Source organism: Hippichthys cyanospilos, chromosome 6 (genome assembly GCF_059441005.1).
Source record: "Hippichthys cyanospilos isolate Australia breed blue-spotted pipefish chromosome 6, RoL_Hcya_1.0, whole genome shotgun sequence".
Classification (NCBI taxonomy): Eukaryota; Metazoa; Chordata; class Actinopteri; order Syngnathiformes; family Syngnathidae; genus Hippichthys; species Hippichthys cyanospilos.
The window spans coordinates 8,242,266-8,248,274 of NC_142374.1; positions in this window are offsets into that span (position 1 = coordinate 8,242,266).

Genomic DNA, 6,009 nt, shown 5'->3' on the forward strand with positions numbered 1-6,009 from the left:
ATACAGTATCTACAGTCAAATGTGGCATTGATGCCATCTACTGGTGGTTGTGCAAAGGAAAAGTTTCAAAGTTAAACATTTACAGTGGAGCAGAATTAATTGGCAAGTACAACTCAACTCGTCAATGACAGTAATCATGCATCATTTGCTCTCCAGTTCTATCAAATATACCACAGTTCTATCAATATGCCTTACTGGTCTCTAGCTTCTAAAGTGAAGGTGAGCTTGTTTTTTAAAGCCTTTTTGTCCAGTTACAATATATGAAGGGTCAAGAGACTTTATCTACAGATGTTCCCCTCTGCACACTCCTTCGGGCACATTGAACTGATACCTCATTTTGCCTGCAGCGCCCAGGTTTTTATTTCCGTTTGGGGGAGTAGTTGTAAGTGTCCGAGGGTCGGTTGAGCCAGTCACTCATTGAAGGAAGATGTTAAAAGGCGTCGCAAGGTGACACATGTCCAAGGAGGCCACAGGCAGGAAGTTTTTAAATGTGACAGTTGTCTCAGCAGCTCCTGTCCACCACGTGGGCTCGCCTTTTCACTCACACACACACACGCCCTGATGTCACCCTGGCCTGGGCTTCCGATAACAGGCTAACATTTCAAGACTGCATTCCTGATATCCGCTTGCTCTTCCCTTACATTGGAAACCTTCTGTTTGGCTGATTATGAAAGTAGCAAATGGCCTCATTTTCATAGCCAAAATCCCTTTTATAGCTATGTTTACATCAAGTAATATTCATGCTGGTTCTCAAATGTTACCTCAAGACGATTTCATTGCTCCTGAAGAAAACATTGTCACTGCAATCAAAATGAAGAAGTTTGACAAATCCTTCTGAATTAATAAAATACGTCCTAATGAACAAAAACTCCCAATTTTATATTCAATTGGCAAGCTGGAAAAGTCATTCACTGGAGCTGACACTGAAACTTAAAGCCTTGACTTGCACTTTCTAAAAGTAGACGTTGAGAGAGATCTGCAGCCTGCACTTGTCACCAGTTTAATTCATGTAGCCCTTTTGCTCCCTCAAAGAAAAGAGGTGATGTGACCTTGTGTGTCCTTTTTTTTTTTTTTTTTTTATCCAGTTAACTCCTGTTTTGAGCAGCTGTCCCATCACAATTGGCAGCCTTCATTTTGGGTTATACTGGCTAATTTGTTTTTCTGGAAGGGATGGACAATGGTGGACAATGCCCAAATGTGTTGAATGTTACAGGAAAAGAAAACAAAAATTACATATTAGTTTATGGTTGCTTGGAAGAAGTTATGTCTTTCAGCTGTGCTGAAATGTTATATATTACTATTGAAATATTAATTATTACGGTTGACCATGTATCCTACAAAGGGCACACAGGAACCTCAGTCGGTCGGATCGTCATCGAACGACATACCGCGGAGCTGCTTATGTCTTATCTAGATTTTAAAAAGTGCCTTCTGAATGTGGGCGATTAAAGTCAGGGTGCAAATGGAGAGTGTGAGCTTGTTTGTTGGCACTGTGGGCACACGAATGACTCTGGCCAGTTGCACCTGTCTTAATGTGGGAGACGAGCTCGGCCCCCACGGCCTCAAGGTGGATGGGTGCCAAGACCAGAGGGTAAGGATAAGAGGCCCAGTGGAGATTGGGCTGAATGTGACTACCATAAGCAAATCCTTCCCACTAAAGCTCCCTTAACTATGAATAACCTTTATTTGAATTACAAGAAATAAGTGAAGACGTATTAAATCAACAACAATCTCTCATGTGAGATGAGGGTGACATGAGGAGAGAAGAGCTCAGTCTTCCTAATATTGAAAAACATAAAGGTGCAGCAAGCGATGGATACAGACTATACATTGAGGCATGTTTTTAGGTACACCTTTGCAATGAGCAAATCCAGAATGCAATGGTAAAAGGCAAAATCGAAACTGTTCTGAAAACCTCCATTATCAGACACAAGATAGTAAGAAAATGTAAACTTTATTTGCAAATTAATCATTCCAGATTCTCTGATTTATAGAAGAGAAAAAAAACATTTATAATGGCACAGTCATCGTAATATGTACATTGCTGATACTTCAATAATCCAGGCATTCATTGTCCAGATTAATTTAAGGCACAAACAACCCGCTCAGTGTGCAGAGCGAATAACAAAGCATTTCCCGCAGTTTATACTTCAACATACCACAGCAATTCTTCAACGCATGACAAGTGGGAACTATACAGCTTCTCCGGTGAACGGCTCGGGTGGGAAAAATCACAGTTTGTCCATTGTACATTCATTTTTAGGAGAGATTAAGACATCAATGTGCGGCACTAAGACATTTAGTGATTGGATAAAATTCAGTAGACCTGAGTATTGATAAAGTAAGTTACAGAAAGGGTAATGGTAACGCATTCCGTTTGCCTGTATAGCCACATCACCTAAATAAAAGCCAGAAGGATACTATTGAATAAGAAGTGTAAAGCATTGTCTTGTAGTGCAAGGTGCTTACTTCTGTAATATGGTTGCACATAAACAAGAATATACACGTCAGTTGATCATTTATATCAGAGCCAGAGTATTTAGTCCAGGAGACAAACAAAAATGCAGTTAAACAAATTACTTAGACAAAGAAATTGATGTGATGTCAAGAGTAGATCATTCACTTATTGTATTGCACAGAAATACAATCAGTAATATGGCCTAGTGAAAACCTAATATTATTGTTGTGGTTGTTGTTTCTACTGCACTGGATACCAGATGATGAAATCAATTAGAATGCTGCATGATTGATGTACACAAAGCCTTACTCATACATTGCCTACATCATGTACAGCAATAGGAAGATTGCATAGAAATATAATACTCTAATTTAAAACTAGATCAGCAAGATCAACGTCAGTGCTTCTGAGTGAATTTTTTTTGCCATATGATTCTTTTTTCGTTAAATCTCCCGCTAAGCATGTCATCAATATTTACAATAACAACACTTTTGATACTGGAACAGCATTATTACAGGGGATTGTAAAAAGTCTACGAAGCCCTGTTCCAATGCCAGACTTTCGTGTTGTAAAAGAAGGGGAACCAAACAATGTTGAGTTTGACCACCTCAAGCAGAAAATTACGTTTTCCCAGGTTTTAACAAGAGATCAAACATGATTAGTTAATTCTGAACACCTCAACCTTTTATGAGGGTGTGCACATGATTGCAAACACATTATCCCATTTACTTGCCCTTTCAAAAAGATTTTTAAAAGTTGAGTGTACCACTATAGGTCACAATAATGGTAAGAAAGATTTTGAAACGACTTATCACGGACTCTTACTTGTATAGAGTATCACAAATACTTGGCATTTAAATATGGGAGTGTATACCTTTTCTCAAGAATATATTTATGATTAGTGTACTTTGCACTGGGCTGTATCATACAGGTGACAAGACTTACTTTATTATCATTTTTTATTATATACAGCAGAAAAATGACCTTGCAGTTGGCTCAGTTAAGAAAGAAAATGTGCTCGTTTTGAAAGTTTCAAACTTTCAAGTAAGATGTCCAAGATCAAGAATTTACCTAGTTTTGAAAAAGTGTACAATGAATTTGAATCGCAACGATGTCTCTAACGCTTCATTTAGCTATCTGAGAAAGAGCTATCTTCTTGAAGTAGCATTGTATAATTAGCAATCAATATGTATGTACGTACTGTAACATAAATGTTGAAATGTACTATGGTGTCCTCCTCTCATGTCATCACATAGACACACACAGAACATTGGAATATCCTATTTATCATATCATATGGCATATCACATAGCATACTGTAAATGCATATAGTGTATACATACATACCATGTTTTGGACCGACGTATTAATAGATTTCACATTACAATCTCCTACATAATTTCTAGTGTATGAAAAACCTTAAGTTCCATGTAACTGCTAAAATCCTAAAACGTGAAATCAATTGTATTTCATTGTGTGGCATATCGGTATGACTTTTTGAATGGAACGTGTGGAATAAATGCGGTTTTCTATGCTAATGTAATGAATTGAAATGCAGCCATTCAAGGTCACCAGAGTAAACTCTCTTAGTATGATACAGCTCAGTTCTACACCATCACAAACCACATCCACAATAAACCGAGCTTTGTTTTCTTTTTCCAGGCTGACCTTTGATAGATCTCATTCAGTCGTGGACCTTTATAGCAGAGGTTGCTTGTTTTATGAATTTGACCCTTTTCCACCTCGGTGACATTGTCAAGAGTCTTAACACAATACAGGACAATTTTTAAATATGAAAGAAGGTTATTAAAACCTGTTTGTGGCAGGTTTGAATGAAGCAGATAAATTACAATATCAATGGCTAGGTCTCAGGTTCATGTGGCCTACAGTACTACAGGACATTCAAATGTCAAAAGAGTGCTGAAATAAAAAAAAAGATAGATAGATAGATAGATAGATAGATAGATAGATAGATAGATAGATAGATAGATAGATAGATAGATAGATAGATAGATAGATAGATAGATAGATAGATAGATAGATAGATAGATAGAAGTGTGTGTGTATACATGCATGCATGTGGCGAAATTGAAACTTGAGCTATTGATATATTCTAGTTCCACACAAAATTACCTTAATAATGATATACTGTATACATGGATGGATGTAACAAAAAATTGATTAAGTTAAAGTTTGAATGTTGCCAAGTTGAAATCCCTCATTTTGAGATAAATGTGTCAAAAAGGTCTGGCACTTTCATCTTTCAAATGTCCAAAGCAGTGTCTTAGGAGAAAGATATTGAGCGACACTTTAAGGAAGTGTTAGGTGACGACTGGATAGTAAATTCAAACACCAGTAGCAGGTAAAGATATCATCTGAGATTTAAAGACTTTCAAATCTGGGAAAGTTTGACATCTGAATGGATCAAATTTAACTTTTCCATTAAGCTTAGAGTTCATTCCTGAGGCATATATGCCAAAGTTTGCTTGTTTACAGAGGCTAGCTGTGTGTGTGTGTGTGTGTGTGTGTATTTAAATGTCAAATTATCGCAATGGAACATATTTTGTCATTTAAAAAATGAATTGCAATTTGGTGTTACAAGAAAGTTTTCTCAATGACATTATATCCCAAATGTATTTGGCCAAGTAAAGCAAATAACATGTTCATGACCTTTCGATGGTGCAAGTACATTTTGTTTAGAATTTTTTTTCTCAACTTAAATATTACTTCAACATTGCAGGACCTACACTTAAATATGAGTTGCTTGTATTCCTTGCTAGCGCTGTGATGTCGCAGACTAATTTGTCACATACTTGATGTGTCATCAGTAGTAGATAAGGATTATAAGGATTATAATAAAAGTAGAAATAAAAGATATTCTACACGGCTGTACGTGCGTCTATGTTCTATGTTCTATGTTGTGCTGGAAGGTCTCGTTATGGTGTTTTTAACTTTAATTGGTTACTTTGTCAATTTATGTATCTCATTTGTGAAATGACGCTCAAAACGAGGGACTTTGGGTGGCAACAAGCTAGCTGGTTTGTCAGATAAAAAACACCTTCACAACGGTGCTACTAATGTCTAATTTTCATACAATTTGAACCATATATATATATATATATATATATATATATATATATATATATATATATATATATATATACATACATACATATATATATACATACATACATACACATACATATATATATATATATATATATATATATATATACATACATACATACACATACATATATATATATATATATATATATATATATATATATATATATATACATACATACATATATATATACATACATACATACACATACATATATATATATATATATATATATATATATACATACATACATACATATATATATATATATATATATATATATATATATATATATATATATACACATATATATATATAAATATATATATATATATATATATATATATACACATATATACATATATATATATATACATATATATATATATATATATATATATATATATATATATATATATATATA